The sequence below is a fragment of the Gouania willdenowi genome, chromosome 12, assembly GCF_900634775.1.
Source record: "Gouania willdenowi chromosome 12, fGouWil2.1, whole genome shotgun sequence".
NCBI classification, from domain to species: domain Eukaryota; kingdom Metazoa; phylum Chordata; class Actinopteri; order Blenniiformes; family Gobiesocidae; genus Gouania; species Gouania willdenowi.
The window spans coordinates 26,507,195-26,534,606 of NC_041055.1; the positions used below are offsets into that span (position 1 = coordinate 26,507,195).

A 27,412-nucleotide genomic window follows, 5' to 3' on the forward strand; every position below is an offset into this window, starting at 1 on the left:
AAAGGACAGAAATCGGATAAAAGTGTCAAAAAGAACTTGCAAAAATGAACAAAAAATAGGGGGGGGGAACACTATTCATTAGCAAACAGTAGCTAAAGTCTGAAAAAAGTTTTGAAAAGGGGCAAAAATGGGACAAAGGACGTTGCAAAATGGCCAAAGGAAAAAGGTAAAAGGGGTTAAAGCCTCCCCTTCAAGGTTTCTAGTCTGGGGGAATAATAATAAAAACTAAGACATAAAGAGCCACATGTTGAGAATCACTGACTTAATAACAGCTTCTACATGGTGTCGCTGATAATGTAGTGGACTGGTCTGGACACAAAATACCAGGGCTGACTTTTGGTCCCAGTCCACCCCTGCCAATAACTATGATTATAACCACTAAACTAATTGTGTTTTAACTAGAAACACTTGAAATCCAACACAAAGACCCTAACCCTCCAATATCATTTCAGTTGTAGTTTTTAATGATGACGGTGGGACAGTGACTGTATGTCATTATTTAGCAATTGCCCTCAGGATGCGTTTAAGGAAATAAGTCATTTTGTCTCTTTCTGATGACCCTTTAGTTTCAAAAGTGAGACTATATGGCGTCATTTTACACAGTTGTGGTGTTGATCAAATTATCATTACTCTAGAGATCTAAATCAAAACCAACATTATTGTGACTCCCAAGGAATTCTTTTGGCACTCATCCCAATTGCCCCAAGTTGCTCACTAGTCATGTTTAATTTATTTTCAATGCCTTGACTCGCGTTTTTACCTATCACCCAAATCTGCACCCTTAGCCTATCAACACTCTTAATTAAAAGGGAAGACACATGGGCTATTTGCGGTTTATTATTTGTCATAAGTGTGCACGGACCGATGTGCATGTGTATTTTTCCACATCCTTTCCCTCCCTTCTTCTTCCCTTTTAGCTCCTCCATGTTACTTTTCAGCAATTGAAATCAAGGTAATGACTGGGCAAGGAAAAAGAATGTTCTTTCAATAGATAATTAGGGAGATTGGTTTACCAGGGCCACTCAAGGCCTATTCAAATGCAGAGCTGAGGCCAACCCTTGTTGTCTGCTGAGCCCAAAAGGCTCCCAAGAGAGGCATTCGCGTTGGCTTCATTTCTCAGAGCAGGTGCCTGGCAGGTAGTCAATGGAGACAGCCAGTCGAGATATAGAAGACACCCATCCCCCTGTACAAGGGGTCAACATCACAGGTCAGGGGTCATGAGCAGAGGTCACAAGGTCAATGTTTAGCACACAGGTCTGCCCACATAACTGGAAATGCATCCAGGAAAGATAGCTATCACTTCTATCACAGGATGTGAGAAGGAAATGAAGACAGCTCTATAATTTAATCACACATACCTTCGCTGTCCTCGAAATGAAAATGAATTGCTCAACTACTGAAATTAATTTTAATTATGCCAGAGGTGTCAAACAGAGGGTCCTTGGGATGAAACTGGTCAACTAGAACTCCTAATCTGGTTCTTCCAGAATGACATTAGCATTGAAATCATGAATCATTCCTTTGTACTGCAACTTATACGGGGTTGCATGGGTCTATAGGAGCTTAAGGTGAGTTTCATTCATTTTCAGGAATAGTGCTTGAACTGTTCTAATGTTTTTATTAATTCAGTATAAATACAGGGAGAAACTATTAGTGACCGTAGTTATTGTTATATCGTTCAAGTTTTGGATATCTGTGAAAATTACACATTTTTCAGTTGATCAATAGAAATTGTGAAAAACTGTTCCACCCTTTACCGAAGTTATATAGGCTCAGTTTTTGGTAGAGATGTTCAAAACGTCAATAGGAACAAGGAAAAATGCGATCTGAAAAAATATGGAAAACTTTTACTTACATCTTCATTTCGTGAACCATTCCATTAAGTATCTTCAACTTGAATCATTGTCGAAACAAGACTCAAATCGCTCCTCAAAAAGTTTAAAAATGGGGGTCGATTGGAAAAAGCAATGACATGGGAAGAGGTTTAGAGCGGACCAATCAAAGCCCTTGCGGTCTGCGTCGCTTTGAGGTGTAGTCAAGATTTTTGGGAGATGCGCGTTAGGTTACTCCAGAGAGGTCTGTGTTGACGCAGAGGACCACGCGTAGCTACGGCGTCGACTTTACGCAGTACCATGATTTAGGCGTTTTCCATTACCCTTGGAAATGTGCAAAATCTAAATAGCGCAAATAAGAACTGGTATTAAAAACACTTGTATTAAAAAAAAAAAAAATAAAAAATCACTCCATCATCGCTAAAAGGTTTTTACGTTTTCAGGAGGAGGTAGTTCAGACGTTTCAATATTGAAATGTATCGCAAAAGTGCTATGGAAACACTTTTTCCGCTGAGACTGAGACATTTCTTATCTTTATACTTTAAAATTATTACTACCTCATTAGACAGCAAACAACAAAGGAATGCAGTGTCTACTTTGTCGAAACTTTTTTTGGGAAAAACTGTAATGGAAACAGCTAGAGAAGCACATTCACACACACTCGGATATCTATTTAAATATTTGTATCTCTGAACATATAATGTCAGTTAAAATGCACAACAATAAATAACTGAAATGGTAATGCATGAGTTGTTGTTATTATTGTACACTGAGGTAGAAGCTCAGTTTTTCACCTCTGGCTAAAAAGACTTTAATTATTTTGTTGGATCATAATATTTCTGCTAATGTGTGTTGATTAATTCAGTCGCCGTGTGATTACCATTGCTTTATAAATGAAAAACAGCTACTTCAATCTCACCATCTTTTCATTGATTTTCTAATCCTCTCTGACAGATTCATTGGAGGGTTGTTATCTTACATTATCCTGGAGCAATGGCCCCAGTTCACAAATAAATATGCTTGAAATGTCTTCCCGTGACAAGAGTCTGTACAGAGTCAGAGGTCAGGGGTGACAGCGCTATAATTTCTAATCAAATTGCCATGAAAGGTGACCTGCTGTTGCCCCAAAAGGCACCACTTACAGTAGCTCAGCTGTCATGATCCTACACCTAAAGGGATCAAACCTTCACCTTCATCCTTCACTTCAGCCACCAATGCTGGACTCAAGCAACTCTGCTCTTCTGGGCTGCATCTCCAGGGAAACACATTATAAATGTCAATGCACCGACTACTGGAACAGTCACAGCCAGGCGCTTCTCACCCGTGGGGGATGCGAGGGATGCAACATACGCACTTTCATAAAAACAGAAATTCATCCCCCTGAAAACGTACTGGTCGATTTAGATTGATTGAATGGTGATCAAGCCAATCAAAGCCAGCCATATGGTGAGCAGTCGTTCCGAGAAGGTATACAAACAGTTAACAGCGATGAGTAAAGTGTAAGTAAAGTGACAAAAAATGTTTAACAGGTGGCAAAAATGGTCCTAAAGTGGCAAAAATTTGGCAAGAAAAGAGTGAAGTGACAAAAATGGGCCATAAGCAGTTAAGAGTGGCAAAACATGAGCAAAATGTGGCAAATATTAACGTAAAAGGGCAAAAATATGGAACAGAAAGAGGCTAAATGTATAGAAAAAAGGAAATTAATGTTATTTATTGGGCAAAATGTAGCTTATTTGGATGAAAAGTGGCAAAAATGGTTAGAGAATTGACAAAAAATGAATGAAAGTGTCAAAAAAAACTTGCAAAAAAGGACAAAAATTAGGAAAGGGGGATGTTAATTGGAAACAGGAAGCTAAAATCTAAAAAAAAAAAACTAAAAATTGTCAATTTTTTGGGAAAAAGGGGCAAAAATGGGACAAAGGCAATTTCAAAATGGCCAAAGAAAAACATTTAAAAACACACACAATTGGAGCTTAATTTATTGTCCACAAAGGCATCTGTATAAAAGAAAAAGTTTGTCAAAATGAACAATTATTTTTTTATAAATAAAGTAAAACTAATACATTTAATTAAAAATAAAAAGAAATGATCAGGCTCTAAGTATAGCTAAATTTATTACCGACATTCAATACTTTTCAATGCTGTTTCAATGCATTACGTTTAATCTGATTGGTCGGCTATGATGTGATGCATTTGAGTTTTACAATGTCCGTTGATCATTTTAAAACAAAAACCTATAATTTACTCAGTAAAGGTTGGGCATAGAAAAGTAATGAAATACTTTACTTTTTTTAAAACATACTTTAGTACAAGTAAAATTACTGATTTAGAAATATACTCAAAGAAGCACAAGTACCCATAAAGGTAACTAAATTACAGTTATGTTAAGTACTTGTAATCCATTACTTTCACTTCTGTTGGGGAGTAAACAGGGTGTTAGAGTTTTTTCCTTCTGTCACTCTGGTGGTGGTTCGTGGAAATACAGTAGTGATTTAGGGTCAGATCTCCTTACAGTCGAAATGAGCTGAAGTTGAAACTTTGCTGGCTCAGCAACACGTGCGTACTCTATCTCCTCTGCTCTCTTCACACACCGATACCAAACAAGGTGGAAAGTAAACACAAAAAAATTGTTCAGATGTCTAAACCCTAGATTTGCATTATTGTGTGTGAGCTACATGTGTGGCAACATATCCAATATGCATGTCAATGTTTTTTCAGTCTAATCAAATAGAAAGCCCGTGGAGTAAATATCTGTTTTCTTACAGCCTGGCTGTTTAAAACACGGGGGAGTAGCTGCATGACCAATAACAAATTTCTTTTAGGGACTCGGCTTTGCCAGCATATGTTCGATATAGGAAACCTATAGCATCAGTGACTCCATATCGGCTGCTGAGGTCAAAGGCTAGGCTAGGTCAAAGGTGTCATCCCCTTTCTCATCATGAAGTGCATTAACATCTTCTCTATGTCCCATCTCATCCAGATGGCTGAGCAAACTACTGGACAGATGCACCATTTTGAAATATCTTGGGGTCCAAAAAAAAAAAAAGAAAAAAAAACATACTGTCGAGAAGATTTTTAGGACATCAGATTTCAAAGGAATATTGATATGGATATGGGCGTGTGTGTAAAGTGCACGCTGAGTTAACTAAACTTTAATTGATTGATGGGGGACTTGTGGGAAAAGAGTTACACTATGAGTTAGAAAACTGAGAGGAAACTACGAGTAGGACGTACGAATATAATGTTTAACATTTTGCTTCACTTTTCAATTCAAAGTGAAACGAACATGACAATAAATTAATTAATACCACCACCACTTGTTGTCCTACTCAATTATCTCCCACAGTTGTACAATTCCATTACTTTGCCACAGCGTTAATATTGACCTCACTAGTGGTGCCAAAGCAATTCATTCTCAGGCTCTGAAGTGCATTCCTCCACTTTTGCATGATGGTATCAGATGATGAATGAAGCCAAGTGACAGATGCAGTGAGAAGTAATCCAGTCAGTGGCTTTTGAAGCTCACGTGACAATGCATGACAACATTTTCTTCTTATTTCTTGGCATATCTGTCAAGTCTCGCGTTTATGCTGGGAAACTACCATATTTTATCTCTCTTTTCCGCCATCCTCCCGTATTATTATTCTCTCGTAAATATCCTGTATTATAATGTAGTAATAATTAAAAGATAAATAAAATCATTCCTCTGCCTCTCTAAACTGAACGCTGCCACTTGCCTCGGGAGATTAGTGCCAACGGCGGGAACAAACCCGATGTCACGGTCTGAGTTTATCTCCGTGCTGAGATTCTCTTACAATCTCAGTACGTGACTGCTACGTACTGAAATGTACCCGTGCTGGATTAACCATTGCTGTACTGATTTTAAAAAATGCTTAAAACAGCAAATCAGTAGATCATCGATAAAAAAAAACAACCAATGACAAAAAAAATATGAATGTCATGATCAAATTTATATAAATACAACAACCTATTATTGTAAAGTTACATTACGTTAACTGTTATTTATTGCAATGTGTATTATATTCATGTTTTTTTGGAAAATAAATTACCCTTCACCATGAAGAAAATTAACCTGCATCATTTCTTTGTGGCGATGTAACCTCTCCTGCCTCGTGTATTGAGCAGTTGTACATTTTTGCCCAAGAAAAGGAGCCATTCAGCACTCGTCACATAACATTTGCTTTGAAATTAAATTTTATATCTCAAAACGGCGGAAGTAGCAAAAATGCATTTTCCGGTAGTGCGCATGCTCATAATCGATCTCAGTATGAGGTAAACTCAGACCGTGACGCCGGAAACAACTAAGAAGAGAGATGAATGGATGTAAGAAAAAACAAAGAAGTCGTGTAAATTCCTTGGAAAATGAGACAGTAGATTTACCTTCCTAAAGAGGAGCAGGATGGGACACGGTTACACGTTCTGTAAGATTCATAACTGAGATTTTAGCGTCGCCCACAGACGAAGGAACGACAGAAGTCAGCATGAAAAATCCACCGGGCACAAGTGCCACAAATATACACTCCTTCCAAAAAAAAGTGTTAAATACGGTGGCTGGGAAGTGTCAGGTGAATTTACAGAAACGAACACAAATGCAAACAGGTCACAACACGAATGCAAACCGGCCACAACGGAAGTGTTTCCGATGGGCCGGTATTACAGTCGGACAGTCGGGCGGGTATTATGATATGATAGCCACCGTAGTTAAAGGATGTAAAGACTGCAACAAATCTGTATAATTATATATAAAAAAAAGATGTAATGAAAATAAAATGTAAATGCCTAACTTAAAGACATGCAATGTAAAATTAACAGTAAATATGCAATTTGTTGACTTGTATATGAACTGTTAGTATATTGGATAAACTTATGTGCTTCATATACCCTTTTATGTTGTCATTTAGGCTGTGTTTAATGTAGGAATGTTCACAACATTTCAATGTCAACAAAGGTAGACCTACCACATTATAATCATCTAACTGTAGTTAGTAAGTGGTTGACAAGTGGCTATTCTAGATTTTTTGTACATCTGTCTTAAAACATAAGGGATACTGGAGTTTGTTTGGGGGTGGTCCCATATTTTCAAATCTAAAACTTGACAGGTTTATGTTCCTTGTATAGCTTGACATCAAAAGTCATCATTCACTATCATGATATACCAATCACCCTCCTCAAGGAGCTGGTAGTTTATTTTAGATAACCAGAAGCCTTTTAGTCATGCTCACAGTAGTCCTACAGACCAAGGCTCCCTGCTGAGTGTTGGTTTGGCCCTCAGGCAGCGTCTCATACACACACATTCATGTTTATCAGGACAGGCAGCGCCTAAAACACACTCACCCCAGCAGAAACACACACACATATGTGGCGTGCTACCCTGCCCGGAGACCTCTGACTTGAACCTGCTGCTCTCACTCAGCAACACATAAATCACTGGGCTCCCAGCAGCACTGCTGGCTCCCAGTGCCATGCTGAACTCCACTCCACGGGAATAAAAGTCCTGTAACAGGATACAAAAACTAATCCACGCCAGTGACAATTGCTGGCATACAGAGGCCCCAGAGGTGCTGATACCCTCTTGCGTCTCTATCATACGACCTCTGACCTCTGCGCTGAAGCCTGCTACTACTGTTGAAGGAGGATGAGGGAAAGAGGAGGATGAAAACAGAAGCTGTCAGGGTCAGACTCACTTATGAAGTGCTCTTATTTAATTCTGACGACAAAATGTTCAGATAGATATCCTGAACCTCATGTTACATAAACTTTATTCTAAGTAAAATAATGGAAACTTGCTTGAAACAACAAAACCCAATGACATATTTTGTGTTTAGGTTCTTTTTAGAGCGGCTTCCTTGACTTCCACGTAAAAATTCCAGCAAGTTATTTTCACAACATACTTTTGACACTTTAGTACATTTAATGTGAGCTGTGTTAATACTTTTATTCAAGTGGTTTTCTAATGGAGGACTTTCAATTTTACCAGAGTCATTTTCAGTTCTGGTCAGTGGACAAATAAACAAGCTTAGTGGACAGAAAAATCTTTCCGAGCATGAAGGGTGAAAGTACTGAATTGTGTGTAATTGTTGACTTTCACAGCTAAAGTTATTTGACACATCTGCAAAAAAAGACAGTGAAATGATAACAAATTTGAATGTGAAAGGAGATCAAAGGGCTGTTCAGTCGATGACTCAAACCCTGGCTCCGAGCATGAATGAATGCACATTGAAACACTAAACTTTATTTGGACTTGTGCGCTTCCTCTTGCTGTCCTGTTCATCGAGTTGAGCGACACGACAAAGCCCCAGCAACACCCTGCCGCATGTAATCCAGAAGCCTGCTCTGTAATGTAGTAGCCGCCCACGCCACTCCCCAACTGTCTGCCTGTAGTCCACACTGTGCGGCTCCGTCTCAGTCAGAGCCACAGGCCTGACACCAGCTCGTCACGCAGGAATGTCTCCTCTCGGCGCTCCTCATGTCCTGATAGAGCGGCCACTGTTTAACCGTTGATAACATCAGGCACCAGAGCCTGCAACATTTAGGGCTCCGAGACACACTTTTATGACTTAAGTATCTCAGACTATCTGCAGCCATCAGCTCCCTGCAGCCCCGTCACATACTTCCACAGATACAAAGGTGCTCTCTGCTCGTCTTACAGACACACACTAACCCACATGGATGCACACCGACACACACATGAACTTTTGCAGTCACACTGGAAAACGTTTAGCTCAGGATTTACAATCGTAGACAAATCTAATTGACCTTTTACTTGTATTAAACTGTAAAATTAGAGTAAATTTTCACCACTTATCGCTAACTTCGTGTTCCAAACTCAATAAACGTAATCCGCACTGTAAATGCAATTTTACTCAAATCTAAACCCTGTAACCCTGAAGGACACACAAAACCAAACAGTGCCTAAACTGTTTACCTTCTTCCAGCAAGTTCTTTTTGTCTTCTTTTTAAATATGTGAAGGTTTCATTTTTCAAATTTACTTTGATCTCCTGACTTGTTTTGACTGTCAACTGCCAGTCTTCTTCAGAGGCATCTGCTGATGGCTTTGATGTCTCCTTGACTTTCGTGTTAAAATTCCAGCAAGTTCTTTTTGTCTTCTTTTTGAATAACATGTTAAGGTTTTATTTATTCAGAAACTGTTTTCCTGGAAATGTACTTTGATCTCCTGACATGTTTCGTTTGTCAACTGCCAGTGTTATTCAGAGGCGTCTGCTGATTGCTTTGATGTTTCCTTGAAGTCCATGTGAAAATGGAAGCAAGTTTTTTTTTAATAATATGTTAAGGTTTCATTTATTCAAACAACTGGTTTCCTGGTAATTTACTTTGATCTCCTGACATGTTTTGTTTGTCAACTGCCAGTGTTCTTCAGAGGTGTCAGGTAATTGCTTTGATGTTTCCTTGACTTTCACATTAAAGTCTACTTTTTGAATAATATGTTTAGCTTTCATTTATTCAGACAACTATTTTCCATGTTTCAGATCACATCAAAGCGATCAGCAGATGCCTCCAAAGAAGTCTGGCACACTGTCAGAAGATCAATGTCAATTTCTCAAAAAAAATGTTGTCTGAATAAATGAAACCTTAACATACTATTCAAAAAGAAGACTGAAAATAAACTTGCTGGAACTATTACGCAGAAGTCAAGGTAACGTCAAAGCGATCAGCAGATGCCTCTAAAGTAGACTGGCAGACTGTCAGAAGATCAAAGTCAATTTTCTAAAGAAAAGTTGTCTGTATAAATGAAACATTAACATACTATTCAAAAATAAGACAAAAAGAACTTCCTGGAATTTCTATGCGGAAGTCACGCATCAAAGCAATCAGCAGACTGTCAGTCAAAACATGTCAGGAGATCAAAGTAAATTTACTGAAAAAAAGTAAATAAACCCTTAACATATTGCTTATCTTCTTCTTACTTTGAAAAGTTTAAAATCTTTACAAATTACGATCAGCAATTTGTGTGATATAATGGCTGGCAGACGAGGTTCTGTGCATAGAAAAATATATGGTTCGGTGTATGTAAAAAATCAAAACAACATGGCCGGCGTGTAAAAAAAGGAGTTAAGATTAAAGTCGTGGAGATTTGGTTGATTGTACTTGAAGAAAATGGACTTCATAAAACTGCAGCCGTAAAAATGTCTATAAAGATAAGTTTGAACTTTGAATTCTTTCATCTTGTACACAAGTGTGACAAGTTTATAGTAAGAGACTGATTTGAGAAGACTTGGCTTTCAGGGATGCAGACAGATAAAAGGATACGAGCTGATGACTGACGACAGCGAAGCCGTCATTCTTCCTCTTCCTGTTTTTAGTGATTTTTAAGGGGTTCTTTTGGACCCCAGAAGGAAAACTTGGAAACATTTTGTTGTTTGGAAGTGATTTAACACAGTTCTTGCAATGATAAGATTACATTTTGCAGTATGATTAAGGCCCAGAGGTTTTAAAAGGTTTTACATCATGTAGGAATGGTGAACATCTTTGCCTGCAGAGGATCTTTTTAACTTTGCATGCAGAGGTGAAAGTAATGGATTACAACAATTAATGGGATCACTTGAGAATGAGTAAAATGCACCCAGGAAATGCCCCTGAAAAAGCTTACCCTCACTCAAATGATTGTTTTCTGTTTAATTTTATTTATTTATTTATTTTATTTTATTTTTTATTTTATTTGTATTTTTGAATTTTATTTAATACATTTTTTTTTTTTTACTTTCTTGCATTCATAAGTTGTTTGTATGCTAGAAGTTGCAAAAAAAACAAAGAAAGTAATGGATTAAAAGTACAGTACTCATGTTACTGTAATTGAGTTGCTTTTATTCAAATAAATGAAACTTTATTTATATAAAGCAAATTACAACAAAATCTCAATGCGCTTTATGGGTATATTTCTAAATCATTCATTTTACTTGTACTTGAGTATGTTTTAAAAAAAATAATTTGTTACATTTCGAAACCAAACAGTTAATTAATAAATTCATATTTTCGGTTTTAAAATGATCAACGGACATTGTGAAACTACAAGAAAAATGAGATGACCAGACAACAATAAAATGCATCACATCATAGACGACCAACTAGATTAAATGTGCCAAAACAGCATAGAATTCTGGTTATGTTGTCAATTTTAGAGTTCATAAACGTAGCTATATTTAAGCCTAATTTTTTATTTATTTTTTAATTTGAATTGAATTTATTGGTGTTATTTTATTTATATTTTTTAAATGTACAATTTAAAAAATATATTATTAACATATTATTATGTACAGATGCCTTTGTGGAAAATAAATTAGGTTCCATTCGTGCAGTTTATACATGAGATGTTTACTGTATTCAAAGGAACTGTGGCAAGATTTATTACCAAAAATAAATGTGTGGGGGGGTGAAAGTATCTCGTAACCTTGGTAACGTTTTACAATAAATGTCCCTTAATTAATGCATTAATGCCTTATTAGGCACTCCTATACATGTATTAATGTTTTTTTTTGTCAGTTTTGCTAATGTTATGCAACACCTTACTTAATAAACTTCATAAATACTTAAATACTAGAGACATTATTACATTGATTATTGATTAATGATAAGTAATGCGTATACATAAGGATAACTAATTACATTATGAAACTTTTATAAATGCTTCATAATGTTTTAATGAACTCTGGGCAGTAGACATTATTTAACTGCCTATAAATGCATTAACTGATATGGTAATTAATGTTAAGTAACACGTTCTAATAATTAAAGCTAAATAATGCATTAACTAATGTTAATTAAGGGACCCTTATTGGAATGTTACGGGAACTTTTACTTTGAGTACTTTTTAATTGAGCTACTTTTTACAGTATACAGTAGGATATACTGTATCAGCGGCGGTGTAAAGAGTACTTGTTTATTTTTAAGTAGAAGTACTGTTACTTGATAGAAATTGTATTCAAGTACAAGTACAAGTAAGTCATACATAAAATTATCAAGTACAAGTAAAAAGTAGCTTAAAGGGGACATATCATGCTAAATCCACTTTTTTAGCCCTTAAATGCATTTTGTTGTATATTTAGAGTGCTTAGAAGTACAGAAAAAATCAAATTAGTCTCTTCAGGTGCTCCGTAAATATCTTTATATAGTTTTGCTCATGTTTTTCAATCTGTTTTGATTTTTCTATTCTCTATTACGTTTTTTGAACTATTACATCACAGTATTTGCAGCGGAACTGCCAAATTAGTACATCAACTCCAGGTCCAACACTTCGAGCAATCCGCCATATTTATTTCTCGCTTTTATTTTGTAGTCCAAGCTCCAGGATGCCGAAGTTACGAGAGGATAAGTCAAAATGTTTGGTTGTTGGATGTAGTAACCCACACGCTTCATTACAACGTCTCCCAGCATCAGAACCTTTTCAAAGTGCCTGGTTGAGTTTTATTTTTTATGGAAATGTACCCACATCTGTGGGTAAGGTCATTTTTGTGCGCGCGAAGCACTTCAAGGATGACTGCTTCAGCAACCTCCACCAGTATAAAGAAGGATTTGCTGAAAGACTTTGTCTGATTGAGGGTCCAATTCCTTCTATCTTTGGAGACGACGAACAGAGCACTTTGGTAAGCTGTAAATAACGCTAAAAAGTGTGATGATAAGACGTCCCTGTCATTGTTTTGTTAGCATTAGCAGTTGCACCGTCTTCAGACTTCATATGTTAGCTCTGTGTGCTCATTTTAGATCCTTGATGATATGGCCGACGTGATTTAATTTAAGTCTAAAGTTTTCATTAGTCATTTCATTTTGCCGTTTTTGTCTTGGAAAAGACTGTTTTAAAATGCATTTCGTGACGTTAGCTTGGCGCTAGCGTTAGCTCGGTGCTTGTGTTAGCTCACTTGTTAGGGTTCTGCAGGTTCATCATCTTCATTTTCATCTCGCTCCGCTGGGTCCGACTCTGGCTCAAACATGTAAGGCTGGATGGACAAGTCTTCTGTTGTTGACATTTTGTAAATAACCTCTGAATAAAAAGTTTATGCGCCGCTACATAGCCGTATCTCTTCTATCAAACTACAAAAATGGCCGAGCAGGGTGGAGTTGAACCGAGCGTCACCTGAAGAGGGGGCGGGGTATGGAGTGTCTCATTTGCATTTAAAGAGACAGCACCAAAACAAGTTGCTCTCAGAAGCACATCAGAAAAGAGGCCTGTGGAGCTATAATAATGAGGAATTCAGACCCAAGCAGTGCAGTTCCGCTTTATATAGACCACAACTGTATGATTTATATCTAAAAAAAGGAAGGATTTAAAACCATGATATGTCCCCTTTAATAAAATAGTACTCAAAGTAAAAGTTACTACTTATTTTCACCCCCACGTTTATTTTTGGTATTAAATCTTGCCACAAGAAATTGGCTGGGCGTTGATCAGAAGTGGTACGACTAAGAACATGTTAAAAATAATAATAATTTACTCAGTAACGGTTGGGTGTAGAAATGTAACAAATTGCTTCTTTTAAAACGTACTTAAGTACAAGTATAATTACTGACTTAGAAATATACTCAAAAAAGTACAAGTACCCTTAAAAGCTACTCAGTTACATTAAAGTGAGTATGTCAGTACTCTATACACCAGTGGTTCCCAAACAGGGGCATGTGTACCCCTAAGGGTACAGGAGCACATTACGGGTGGTACTTGGAAAAATCTAACAATTAATTTAAAAAAATAATCTGGAAATAGTTTTATTTTTTTTTTCACAAATTCACAACGAACTATCAATTAAACTACTGCTTAATAAATTACTATATTTTCTTGTAATTTTTTGAAACATGATTATTTTATGCTGTAGAGGCCATTTTATCACACATGACAATAGGAGACAATAATTAGCGAATTGTTTACTATTGAAGTAATCACATAAATGTTGCATGAAGAAATTCCACTTTAAATTACATTCATTGTCTTGAATTTGTAGATTAAGTCTTAGGGAACCAATGTTAGGAGAAGTTGCTGTTCCACAACTGAGAAAACATGAAATTATGAAGAGGGGGTACACATGATTTGACCAAAATGCACAGGGGGGTACACAGGACAAAGAAGACTGGCCGCCACTGCTTTACACCATTCTCCACAGGAACCCTTCACTCCTCTCTGACCCTAGGGAAGACTGTGCTTTTTTTTTTGATGGACAGCTTTGCCTCACCCTTTCACGCTGATGGTCAGTCACACAAACAAAAAAGAGGGATGAGATGAGTTTCTCAGGGGAGTGAGGATAATAAAATCAGGGTGTCTGTGTGTCCTGGGGGGCGGGAGGGGGGCGGTGGTAATATTTGATGCTCTTACAGAATGAAGGTCTTTGACAGCCCTGGCCTATAGCCTGGCAGTCTTTTAGCTAAAGCAACAGATTTTCTTTGAAGCTTGGCCACCTTGACTGTAGAGCCATTACTCCAGGGCTTTTCTATACATTAACCAATGCTTACGGCAGTACAAGTGCATTACATGGCTGCCGCCCCAGCAGGGCCCGATTGTACTCCCTCTTGTTAAATATTAGCCAAACAGAGCTTTTTGATTTTATTTTCATTTTTTTCCCCTCCCCTCCCCACACTGCCTATCTGCCTCCCCTCCCCTATCAGATTAGGATCGATTGCTGTGTAGAAGAGCCCGGCCCCAGACACGAGGACCAGAACAACGCCACAGCGTGATTGTGCTCCTCAGGCCCCGCCTTGGAGACTATTCAGGCGACTAAATAGAATGATTTGCCCTTAGATGTCAAATTTCCTCCGAGACAAGGATGTCAATACCAATTAGATTGTCTGCAGTTGCCGTAGTTACCCCCCAACCTGCCCCTACGCCGCCGCCGCCTCCGCCCCCCAGCCTCTTTCCCTCTAACGATACACTGGCTCTCTTTTAACATCTCACTCACATGTCCTTTTTGTACGCAGAGTGGTGGTCTCGGCACCAAGCCTTTAGCCTCAAATCAGTTTTATGACTGGCGCTGTAGAGACATTAGGCTAACTCCATTAGCCTCTCTGAAGGAGATGGCCTGAGGGGATAGCGAGGCGAGGGGGCGGGACAGCACTGTGTGGATGTGTGTGCGTGCATGTGTACGTGCCTGCACGTGTGTGTGTGTGTGAAAGGGTGAGGGGGTAACATTGTCTTACAGAGTCTTCTGGCATCTCCTTAAAGGTCGCTGTCTGCCGGCCGTAGGAAGCGAAAAAGCCCAACTGGTGCAAGAAAGTAAACAAGAAAGAGAAGTGGGCAGAAAATGGATTAATGAACAAATGTAATTAGGAGGGAGGGTGGAAGGAGAAAGTGGGAGAGAGGACTGTCTCCACTTAGCATCGTGGCTCCTGCAGGCGCTTAAGTGCTAACATGACAAACAGATGTGGCCATGGCTGGCCAGATACTAACACACCCCAAAACTAGCAAAGCATGCAAATATAGCTATTAGCCTATAGCTGGGTTTCTCAAATGGGGGTACGTGTACCTCTAGGGGTACACGATGACACTACACCCAGAGAGAGAGAGAGAGAGAGAGAGGAAAATTGACAAATAAAATGTCAGTCTGGGGTTTTTTTTACACAAATTTTGTGTCATTGTTTGTGAGAAATTACTAGATTTGTGGAAAAATTCAGAATTCTTTCCACAATTTAAAATTAAAAGTGACTCCATTTATGAGGTATAAACAAAGGAAGCATGCAAGCCCCAAAAAATAAAGCAAAGTTTGATTAAAATTGCTAAATGTGTCCATCTACAAATGGATTATTTGGTAATTTACACAAGAATTAATGTTTTCTCTGGCATTTTTACTTTCTCCTGCGGGCCAAATGGGATGCTCTAAAACAGTGTTTCTGAAATGGGGGTACGTGTACCCCTAGGGGTACACAATGGCACTACAGGGGGTACTTGACTAAGAGAGAGAGAGAGAGGAAAATTAACAAATAAATTGTCAGTGTTGGTCCCACCCCAGGCGTGAGATGCCAAAAAAAAACTATACAAATAAATCTATTTAGAAGTCACCAAATCTGTCTTTTTTAACCTTGGGGTCGTGACCCCATGTGGGGCCGCCTGGAGTTTAAATGGGGTCACCTGATATTTCCGAAAAATTTAAAAGGGTTTTTGAAATTATTTTATTTTATTTTATTATTTATTTTCATATTATTATTTATATATATATATATATATATATATATATATATATATTATATAATGTTAAAGAACTTCTACTTTCACAAAGTGAAATCTAAATCTAGTTCAGCTTAAATGCAGTATATATATAATGTATTTTTTTTACTATATATATATTCCACTTATTTACAAAATGAGATTCTTTAAAATGTGTTATTACTCATTCATTCCATCATTATACTCTATAGTTGTTTTTAAATAGTTTTCTAAATAAAACAAAGGGGGTACTTGGATTCAGAAATTAGAAAAAGAGGGTACTTGAGCAAAAAAAGTTTGAGAACCACTGGTCTATGGCATCAGTAAAATGAGTTCAGAGTCCCACTATAGCCACAACAATCTTTTTTTTTTTTTTTTTTATCAGATAAATCCATAGTATAAACCTTATAGATCAACAAATGTTAAAATGATTTGTTTGAAACAAAGATGTGAAAGGTCAAAAGTTTGTTTTCATTTCCATCGTAAAGATGGCGTTTGTTGACATTGTTGCTAAACGGTGTTAACCAAATCACTGTCCTCCTTGTCTGGAGGCAAAACACAAGAAATCACAGTAAGAATGAAGGAAAAACACTTCATATCCCACAATGCAATGCAGAAAATGTGAATGTGAGTGTTTGAGATGCAGATGAAAACAAACTTTCAAGCAGCAATTTCAACCTTTTTGGAGTAAACAATGTTTGATTCATTGATCTGTGAAGCGTACAGTATGTTTTTATCTAAGTGTAGCACAAGTTTGTATGTGACATAGTTGATGATACACATTAGCTAGTTTTCCTTGACAGATTTTTGCAAAATAAAAGCAATATTTATATTTATATTCTAAATGTCGACAAAGCATAAATGCGCTTTGAACGTGTTTCCATTGAAGGTTGTTTAGAGCAGGAGCTTAAACCATCTTCATAACACTGTGTTCTATTGTTGTTTCCTGTCTAACGAGGCAGTAATAATTTTAAAGTCTAATGCTAAGAAATGTCTTGGTCTCCTCTTCTGTCCACACGTGCGGGCCATTTTTTCTTAAAGAGACAGGTACGTCACGTTCAGTGACATGTATTTGCGGTAAAAGTGTTTCAATAGTGCTTTTGCGACACATTTCAACATCGAAACGTCTGAAATTCCTCCTCATGAAAGCGTAAAAACTTTTTTTGCAATATTTGAGTGTTTTTTTTTTTCCCGAAATTCAGTCGTTTCTATTACGAGTTTTCATTGGGCTATTTAAATGGCTAAAGGAAACCCAGCTATAAATATGAAATTGAAGATGAGACTATACTTAGTTTGTCACAATGTATAAAATACTGTGAATTATTCATAGAAGCATATGGGTGGTTTCTGTTGTGTTATCAACTTGTCTCCATAAAGTTCTCTTTATAATAAATTGAGTAATAGTAAATCAAAACAAACGATAAAGTTTAAGACCAAAAAAAAGATACTATGTGATTTAAAAACTTGTTCTACAATTCTGATTTTTGATGTTTTTATTTTTCTCAGCGCATTGATTATTGTTTTTTTGTTGGAATAGCAGTGATAAATGCTGTTACTTTCCTCTGTGTGGTGTTTATGAAGTCGGCTACAGGAATATGAAACCCTATACTTTGTTTTTCAGGTTTCAGTGAAGCATCTTCAGCCTCTGTTAACGACTGCTATTAACTGAATCGATCACTTCCTAGAAAACATTCAGCGCTGCTCATAAATAAGTGTCCCATTCTTTTATCATTTATCGCTCTACTTTGTCATTGATTAATCTTTTGTAACTTCAGTAACTTCAATGCTTTATTTAGTGACAAAAGAAACGTCTGATTAAAATTGTTTTAATTTGAAAGGAACATTTTAATCACTTTTAGTCTGCTGGTGGACATTTTTATTCAGTTTTATTCAGTATTTAGTCATCAGAATTATTTTCATTCTAAAATCTAGTTCCAGTGAACTAAATTAGGATTTGAGCTCACTACAATTTGTGCAGCATTAAGGCAATGCAAGGCAAATTTATTATAGCGCATTTCAGACACAAGGCAATTCATTCAATGCGCTTTACATGATCAAAAAGTGCAACAGAGAACATTCAACAGCTTAAAAATCAATAAGAATATTAAAATCAGCAGTAAAAACATTTAAAATCAGTGGACTGAGATGCAAATCTTAAAATATGATTGTTTTTTTTATAAATTACATGCATTTAGTACATGTATTTAATTATTTTTTCACTTATTTGGGCAGATTCACTTAGCCAAGCACCTCATCATTCAAAAAAAAAAAAAAAAAAAAATTATATTTGGATTCTGTTGTATTACAACTACATTCAATATTGTGTTACTAACTAAAAAAAACTACAACAAAATCTAAGTCAACAAACTAAATGATGATACAAAGGAACATGGTGATTAGCATTGTAAGTATGATATTTACCTTTATGTAAAACACACAAAGCAATCGGATATTTGCAAATGAAGGTGAACCCTGTGCATTTTTGCAAATCTCGTTCTATTTGTCGTTGTGACATTGTTCTTTTGTGAGCGCGCGCAGCTCTACTCAGTCCATCCAGCTGTGTGAATATGGGAACCAGAGCATTTTGGAGTTGGTTTAACCTTGCAGTGACACCCATTGCAGTTGGTTTGAAACGGTTAGGAAGAATCGTTTCCGCATGGTGGGATCTGAACTTAAGCAGCACATCTGCAGCAGTGACACCCAAATGTGACCCCCACCCCCTCCTTCCACCTCTGAATCCAGCATTCTCTTGAGTTTCCCGTTGGTTGGCAGCCAACACACACATTTTCCACCACATAACTGCGAATAACTTCACGAGATGGATTTCAACCGGACAATTAGGTCCGAATACAACTGGGAATATCTTATGAGTGCCATATTATGCAGTATCCAGAGGTTACTTTAGTACTCAAGTAAAAGTACAGATACTTGAATAAAAAAGTATTCCGTTAAAAGTAAAAGTATTGAAGTTTCTCCCTTACTTGAGTAAAAGTATACAAGTGAATGCTACTAAATGCACTTAAGTAAAAAAGTAAAAAGTTAAACAAATGTCCCTTCAATAATAAGGGTTTTAAAACCAACAAATTCCCTCCATCCATCCATTTTCTGACGCACTTGTTCCTGTTTTCAGGGTCATAGGGAGCAGCAAATTCCATATCTTCAGAGCTGTATTTACAGTAAGTAGTTTTTTTCTGGTATCTGTATTTTACTCGAGTATTTATTTTTTTGGCAACTTTATACTTTTAGTCCTTTTATTTTTAAACAAATATCTGTACTTTCGACTCCTTACGTTTTAAAAATGAGCTTGTTACTTTTGAGACCTTTGAATATAACATTTTATTTACAAATGTTTTGGTAGTTTGAGTTTTTTTCTGTTAGACAGGCCCTTTAGTTTTATGGTTAGCATTTTTCTTAAAACATTTTATTTACAAATGTTATCTTTAATAAGTGCTAAATTCTACAGGTGTTCATAAACGGTAACAGTAGTACCTAAGTAGTTTTTTCTGGTATCTGTACTTTACTCGAGTATTTATTTTTTTGGCGACTTTTTACTTTTACTCCTTACTTTTTGAAACAAATATCTGTACTTTCTACTCTTTACATTTTAAAAATGAGCTTGTTACTTTAAAGACCTTTGAAGATGACGTCACAACGTAAAAAGACGCAAACCATCAACCGCAAAGCTGGAGGAGCCATGCACCAGTTTTCTACAAGTTCTTAAAAATGTTAAATCTAAGTTGCTCTGGGTTTTATTGAACATTTGAACTAAATGCTCAAAGGTAACACATTTAAATACTTTCCATGTACCAGTTTTCTACAAGTTCTTAACAAAAAATAAAAGATATGGAATTTGCTGGTTTAAAAACCCTGTTTTAATATCGAAAGGACGTTTAGTTTTTTTTTTTTACTTTCTTACTTAAGTACATTTAGTAGCATGTACCATTTTACTTCAATCTATATCTATACTTTTTCTTGAATATTGAAGACTAGTACTTTTTCTACCTCTGCATATTTTATATTTTTTTAAGAACTTGTAGAAAACTGGTACATGGAAATAAATACAATCCATTGCCCTTTATGAACACCTGTAGAAATTAGCATTATATATATATATATATATATATATAGACTCATTATAGATCAAATTTGTAAATAAATCGTTTCAAAAAAAAAAAAAAAAAGGCAAACCCTCAATTAAATCCAGCTTTGAGTTTAACGATTTTAAAATCTTGAAAAAGTTAACCATAAAGCAAAGGGACTTTCCTAACAGAAAAAAGCTTAAACTACCAACATTTTTCATTTCGCCTCAAGAGAATCACATGTTCTCCAGGTTTCTGGAATGGAGACGTAGCCTTTTGGGTCAGAAAATGAGTCACAAGCAGCTTTTCACGTCGTGACATCATTTTCGAAAGTCTTAAAAGTAACAAGCTCATTTTTAAAAGGTATGAAGGAGAAAGTACAGATACTTGTTTAAAAAAATGAAGGCGTAAAAGTAAAAAGTCACCAAAAAAAAAAAAAATGTACTTAAGTACATTACCAAAGTATTTGTACTTTGTTACTTGTCACCTCCGGCAGTATCCAGTTAATGAAAAAGGAATGATCAAGCGCGGAACGACGCGAGACATGGATACAAGTTGCAGAATGAGGGAACAAAGAGCCCAGTGAAATGAAGAGACAAAGAAAGATAACCAGAGGGACGATGAAAAGCAGGGGAGGAGTGGTTGTGGCAGCCATGAGACAGAAATGTACAACCAGATCATCAGTTAACCACTCCAATCACAATGGATCAAACCATTAAATGTGCGATTTTTCCCTTAAAAGTCCCGACGTTGGACACATTTGCTATTCATCAGTAAATCCTCGCATGTAAAGGACAGGGACAAACCTAATGTCTGACCTCTCAACTTACACACATCTCATTAAATGAAATTCGAAAGTGCAAGACAAACGCTCTGGAGCCGCTCTGTTTTCCTCACTCTGGTGCTGAATAAGCACAGAAAGTGACCATTAAATATATTGCTGATGGAGAGACAAGGAGAAGGAAACATCAATATTAAAGTGAACTGGAGTTACTCACGTTCACGTTCTGTGACAGACTGTCTGTGAGTGACATCATCACATGGTTAGACTGAGACAGTGGATTTACATTTACAAATCAAAGGCAGGAACAGATCCAGGTACGGTAGCTGTAGATTACTAACTTGACAAGAAGTTAAACTTTAAATTTGAATTAGTTTGAAAAAAGCGTTTAGATTTCATGTGTTTTGGATACTACTAATTTAATTATAACCAGCCCACTCCTACAGCTGGTTTTCCATTACCCTTGGAAATGCACAAAATCTAAATAGTGCAATAAAAACTGGTAATGGAAACACCTGAATTGAAAAAATAAAATGAAAAAAAAATTTCAAATATTGCAAAAGAATGTTTATGCTGTCATGAGAAGGTTTTTCAGACATTTCGATATTGAAATGTATCGCAAAAGCGTTAATGTGACCATGACCACTTCTGCCGGGAAAACATGGCGCGGTACGCGTAGACAGAAGATACATTTCTTAGCTTTTTACTTCAAAATCTTACAGCCACATTATACAGCAAACAGCAAAGGAATGTGGAGTGTTATAAGGAGGTTTGGAGCGTCCATCTTCCTGCAGCGAAGTCTCGTGCGATGAGATTTCACGGGAGTTACGAGGCTCAAAAGCAACCTTCAATGGAAACATGTTCCCAAGCGCATTATACTTTGTCGACATTTAGAAAACAGCTAAATTCTTACAGCTACAGTACGTTCCACAAGCTGTAAGAGCGGTCAACAGCTGATCAAAATATGTACACACTCTGCACCATTATCTCATTTTAGTACTTAGTTTAGTTTCAGTATTTATAATTTGGTTTTAGTCTCAGCGTTTTAAATTATTATTCACAAAGTCACTTTAACTTCCGTTTTATACATGCACTCTGGCTGCTGTATACTATTTGACTTAACTTTTTAACTAAAGACGTATCAGAGATGTGTGTGTGAGATTGGGAAATCCTGGAGAAACGTCATCTCATCTTGGCTGCACTACTATATGTATGGTTGACAAAATGACAATAAAGCTCGATTTGATTTGATTTGATTGATTTGATTTTAGAAATGTCGCTTTTATTTTGCAAAAATCTGTGATGGAAACACAACTAATGACACGAAATGGACTTTGATTAATCTTGCATTCGTGGCAACAAGACGTCCAATGACACGGGTTTTGGCAATTCCTGGTGGTGACTGCAAAAAGATGAACTTTAACCATAACTCTTACCCATAACCCCAAACCCTGAATAAAGTGGTGTAATAAGATGCAATCACACAAAATAACTTCCAATCGAAATACTTTGAGTTTGAAAGTTGTGTCCGCAGAATGTACGAAAAATGTAGCTATTATTTTTGTAATAGGGACACTTTCCTCATGAGATTGTGTTGCTATATCGGCTAATCTAGAGGTTCACAAATATACAGTTGTAACCCAATAGTGGGTTGGTGACCATTCCTAGTCCTAAGTAGGGTTGGGTAGATATCGAGTATCGATTGGTCCCGGGACTAACTTTGCGATTATCCCGGAATTGTTCAAATTTTTCAATTTTGATTCCTACTTTTGATGCTCAGTACGCTGACCGGAAGAAGAAGAAGCCGCCGAACACCAACGAAGAAGAAACGAGGAATCAGAATCATTCAAATTCAAACGATGCCCAAACCTCGTCATAAGCATTTGCAGTGGTGGAAAAAAAAAACCTTGTTTATCTCAATGAAGAGGAAGTTTTTTTTTCTGTATTTTATTATTATACGTTCTTATCTTTCTTTGTATTCATTTTTTGTTGTTTTTGTTTTAATATATTTAGAGATTGTTTGACAAAACTGCTGTCTTTATGTTCCTATAAAAATCCATGTTTTGGTTTAAAATGAAAATTGGAGGCAAAATCTTCATTTCAAATGCACTTTATTAAAAATAATTTAATTAGGGTCAGTTGGGGTCGTAGTTTGCATAGAAGTAGTGATAATGGGTCATGAAGCCATGCTTGAACATACAAATGTATTGTGTTCATTAAGGTTATGCGAAGAATCCTTATCATTTGTTTGAGAAGTTTAAAAAGTGCGAACGTACTTTTTCAGTACTATTTACTAACTTTGTCCTAATCCTTTCAGAACTAGTAGTCAGTAATTATGTTTATGCTTTCCCCTTGAACTTTATCATATCTTTCCAAACACTCTTTAATATTTCTGGAATCTGTTTTCACCACTTTTCTTGTGATCTATCAAACTAAAGCATGGCGTGGTAACATTGTTATATTTGTTTATAATCAAAGTATGAAATGTAAATGCAACATGAACTCATCTACTTAAATCCAGTGGAAATCACCAAATGGAAACAAACATATTTACGTCTCCATCATCAGCGCAAAGAGCCTCTGTGTAATGAGAGAAACATGTGAAACAAAAGGACCTTTGGACATGGCATACTCCATAAAATCCTACTTTCAGCACCCCCAAAATTAGTCTTAAAGTCCCCCCAGAGGGGCTATTAGATGACAAATCCTTGCTATTGACCAGGTTCTGCCCTCTGCTTGCTCATGACTGACGTCCAAGCCTCTTTGATGTCCCTCGCCACTGCAGCACAGACCCCATTTCCTTTCCTCTATAAAGACTAAACGTAAGTTCCCCCCACCCCACCCCACCCTACTCCTCCCCCACACACCCTTTTTAGGACAAGCAAAAAGACCTGGAGAGTTTTTGAAGGAGGAACCACAACATTCAAAATAAGCCAGATGTTGGTTTACTAACATGTGGAGGCATGCCGTGATCTTGCATTAATAAAGGTAGAGGCCCATCTGGGGGTGATGATAGGCAACGGGATGCTGTGTGATAGGCCACTCTCACCAGCTCACATGTGCTACTAATAAGTTAGTCTCACTAGCACTCTGACAGATGGAGACAGTGCATTTGTTTTTTTGTTTTTCCTTGAGATGGGATACAGTAGGAAAAAGCAGACGTCTTCATCTTCTATCGTGCTCAGGGTGGAAGTTCACAAACACTCAGGTTTGCATTCCTTCCCAAGGTCAGACAATTACAGGCATTCCCAAGAATCAACAAATTCACTCCTCCTTGCAATGTGAAGGCTGTAAATCAACTTGAATACAGGTATTTGGATGGAGCGAGAGGGATTCACCCAGCGTAAAGCCATGACTACTTTGAGATGCTGGAAAGAAGTCGAAAATCATGAACTTCAAACTTTTTCACTTTACTTTGCCTCACCGGTTTTTATTTATTTATTGCCATTTAGTAGAATTACATCAAAAGCGTTTCACGGATTTTGACAAAATGTTAACCAAAGATAGACCTTACACCAGAGGTGGGCAACTGGTGGCCCAGGGGCCACATGCAGCCCTCGATTTAATTGTGTGCGGCCCCCAAATGCACAAAATGACAATAAAAACATTTTTAACCAACAGCAATAATATACAAAATTATTGAAAAAAAACATACAAAAACACAAAAGACTGCAGAAAAAGACAGCAAAAAATACACAAAATTACTCCAAAGTTCAGAAGACTGCTACAAAAATAGTGAAAAAATTACAAATCAAGAAGAAAAAATACTCCAAAAACACACAAAATGACTCATAACATACTAAACAACAACAATACACAGAATAACAAAAAGACAAACAAAGCAACAACAGAAATACACAAAATGCAAATAACGACTCCAATAATATACAGTACAATCACAAAATGAGAGAAATATGCAAAATAGCAACGAAAACAAAGTAAATCCATCATTTTTCCTGCATTAATCTCCAGATTAGTCTTTATGCTAATGCTAAGATGATATATTCTTATATTGAGGCCTTCGGATCAGACATCAACTTTTTGTGGCCCCCATCATGATCAAAGTTGCCCATTCCTGCCTTACTGTACGCAATTGAAGATTACAATAACTTTTAGGGATAATCCGGATCAATATATTGATTCTGGATCAGTTTGAAACATTAAAAAAATCCCTATTTATCATCATTGGCTCAATTAAAAAATATATTAATATGGATATACATTTCTTACAAGCCTTTACTTTAAAGTGTGAATGGTCACCATGATCAGGATCAGTGATCCAGACAACTACCAATATATGGAAAAATATATTGTATATATCTGGAGCTTAGCAGAATTAAGCGCTTTTGGGTGCTTTTGTTTTTTTAAGAGAAAAGTGGGCCTTCAATTAAAAAAAGCATTTACTCTCATCATAATTAAAGTGTTGGGTTTTATGTTAATAATTTATTGTTTTGATAATGCTACGAGGTGACTATTGTTGTAATTGGCACTATATAAATAAAGCTGAACTGAATTGAAAGTGTATAATATAGTATAGTGGTATTTTATTTTCTATTGCTATTCTTCTCTTTGGAAAAAAAGAGAATTGTTGTGGCATATATTACACTAATGTGTCTAAAATGTTTTGGCTCTTCATGAATAAGACCTTTGCTGCTGACGTATTAAATTCAGAGTTATTTGCACTCATCCAAATATGCAGAAGCATAAATTTCTCCTCACCATCTTAACAAGGTTGTACATGCACAAACTGTTTTAGAAATGCCCACTAATAAATGCTAGCCCACATATAGACGTGCGATTCATCATTTTACCATAATTTGACTATGAAAATCCTGCAGCATCATTCAGAAACATATTTTGTCCCAAAGGAAATTACTGAGCTTATAGTGTGTGTGTTTGTGAGTTTTGTGTTTTGGTGTGTATTACTCCTAATGCTGCAATTCACTTCAAGGGAGACAGGGATCAGTGTGCAATATTAGCTCTGTGGGAGCCTCACTTCAACCCAGGAGACATAATTCTGTACACGGCTCTCACCAGAAAGCAGTCGATTACACTCACGGTATAAGGACAAAACTACTGTGTAAATTATAGAATTTCCAGCTCATATAAAGTGCAGTGCAGTGGGTGAAGAAGGAAAGAGCCGATGGGAGTGTGAATGAAAATCTAAAGATTGCATGGAATGCTCCTGCATGAACTGCAAATGAACCCCCAAACCCCGAACTCCACCTGACAAAATTTGTTCTTTGCCCTGACACACAAGCACTAAGCGCTCCAGGCCAGATGGAATCCAATGGCGAGACTGTGATAGGTTTCAGAGATAAAAAAAAAAAAACTGCTGGTAAATCTTTCGGAAAAAAGAGAAACAACGTGAGATCTTTCGTTGACGTTTCCACTAACGATAAAAAATGGCCACGGATACATGATGTTTTTTAAATTCTGAATTAAATCATTGGGAATAAAGCATTCTGCTTTGCGTTTTCATGGAAGTATCCAGAGGTGTAAAGATTACTGATACATCCTATTCAAGTAGAACTACTGTTACTTGATTGAAATTATACTCAAGTATAAGTACAAGTACAAGAAAGTCATACATAAAATACTCAAGTACAAAAGTTAAAAGTAGCTCAATTAAATAGTACTCAAAGTTACTCGTAACTTTCACCCCCTACGCTTACATTTGGTAATAAATCTTGCCACGATTCCTTTGCATATAGTAAATATCTCATGTATGAACTTAAAAAGGAAGAAACCAAATGTTTATCTAATCTTAATTTATTTTCCAAAAAGGCATCTGTATATGAGAAAAAATGGTTTGTCAAAAACAAAAAAAATTCTGAAATAACCATCATTCAATGATGTTTTTGGGGCCGTACATTACGTTTAATATGATTGGTCGGCTATGATGTGATGCATTTGATAGTTGTCTGGTCATTTCATTTCTTTGTAGTTTCACAATGTTCATTGATCATTTTAAAAGAAAAAATAATAATTTACTCAGTAACGGTTGTGTGGAGAAATGTAACAAATTACTTTACTTCTTTTAACACGTACTTAAGTACAAGTAAAAATACTGATTTAGAAATATACTCAAAAAAGTACAAGCACCTATAAAAGCAACTCAATTACAGTAATGTTAGTACTTGTAATCCATTACTTTCACCTCTGGAAAAAGTAATTCCGAATTAAGGTTTCAATGGTAAACAAGTTTATTTGACTTTATTTAATTCAGCTTTAGGTCTGGGGATTGAGAAGGGTTCTGATTGGACAGGAGGCAAATGTGGCGTATTCACGTCTACAGAGAAAAAAAACAAAAAAAAAAACATTTCTTTTCAGCAACAACATAGCAGACCAAATAATATTAACCATTTTCACTTTTATTTTGATTGTAGTTTTGAAGCAGCAGCTGAACAATGACATACTGTTTCACTTTGGTCAGTGGAGCAGGAGCAGGAGAAGGAGAACTTCTGACTGGTAAATAAAGCCCAATACAACTCCTGAAAACAATAACCAGGAATAAATATTTGCACCCTAGTAAAGGTAGTAGCTCTAACAACTGGTATATAA

General features: G+C 36.5%; 1 long non-coding RNA gene across 2 annotated transcripts in view; it reads right to left on the minus strand.

The window, feature by feature from the left end:
* LOC114473244 (uncharacterized) overlaps positions 1–27,412 on the minus strand; it is a 97,841-nt gene that overhangs the window by 46,636 nt on the left and 23,793 nt on the right. Inside the window, exon 3 of one of the 2 annotated variants that reach the window (XR_003675234.1) lies at positions 14,986–15,048. The exons of the other annotated variant lie outside the window; for it this stretch is intronic. This is a non-coding gene — a long non-coding RNA (uncharacterized LOC114473244). The remainder of the gene's footprint in view (positions 1–14,985; positions 15,049–27,412) is intronic. 2 annotated transcript variants of the gene reach the window in all.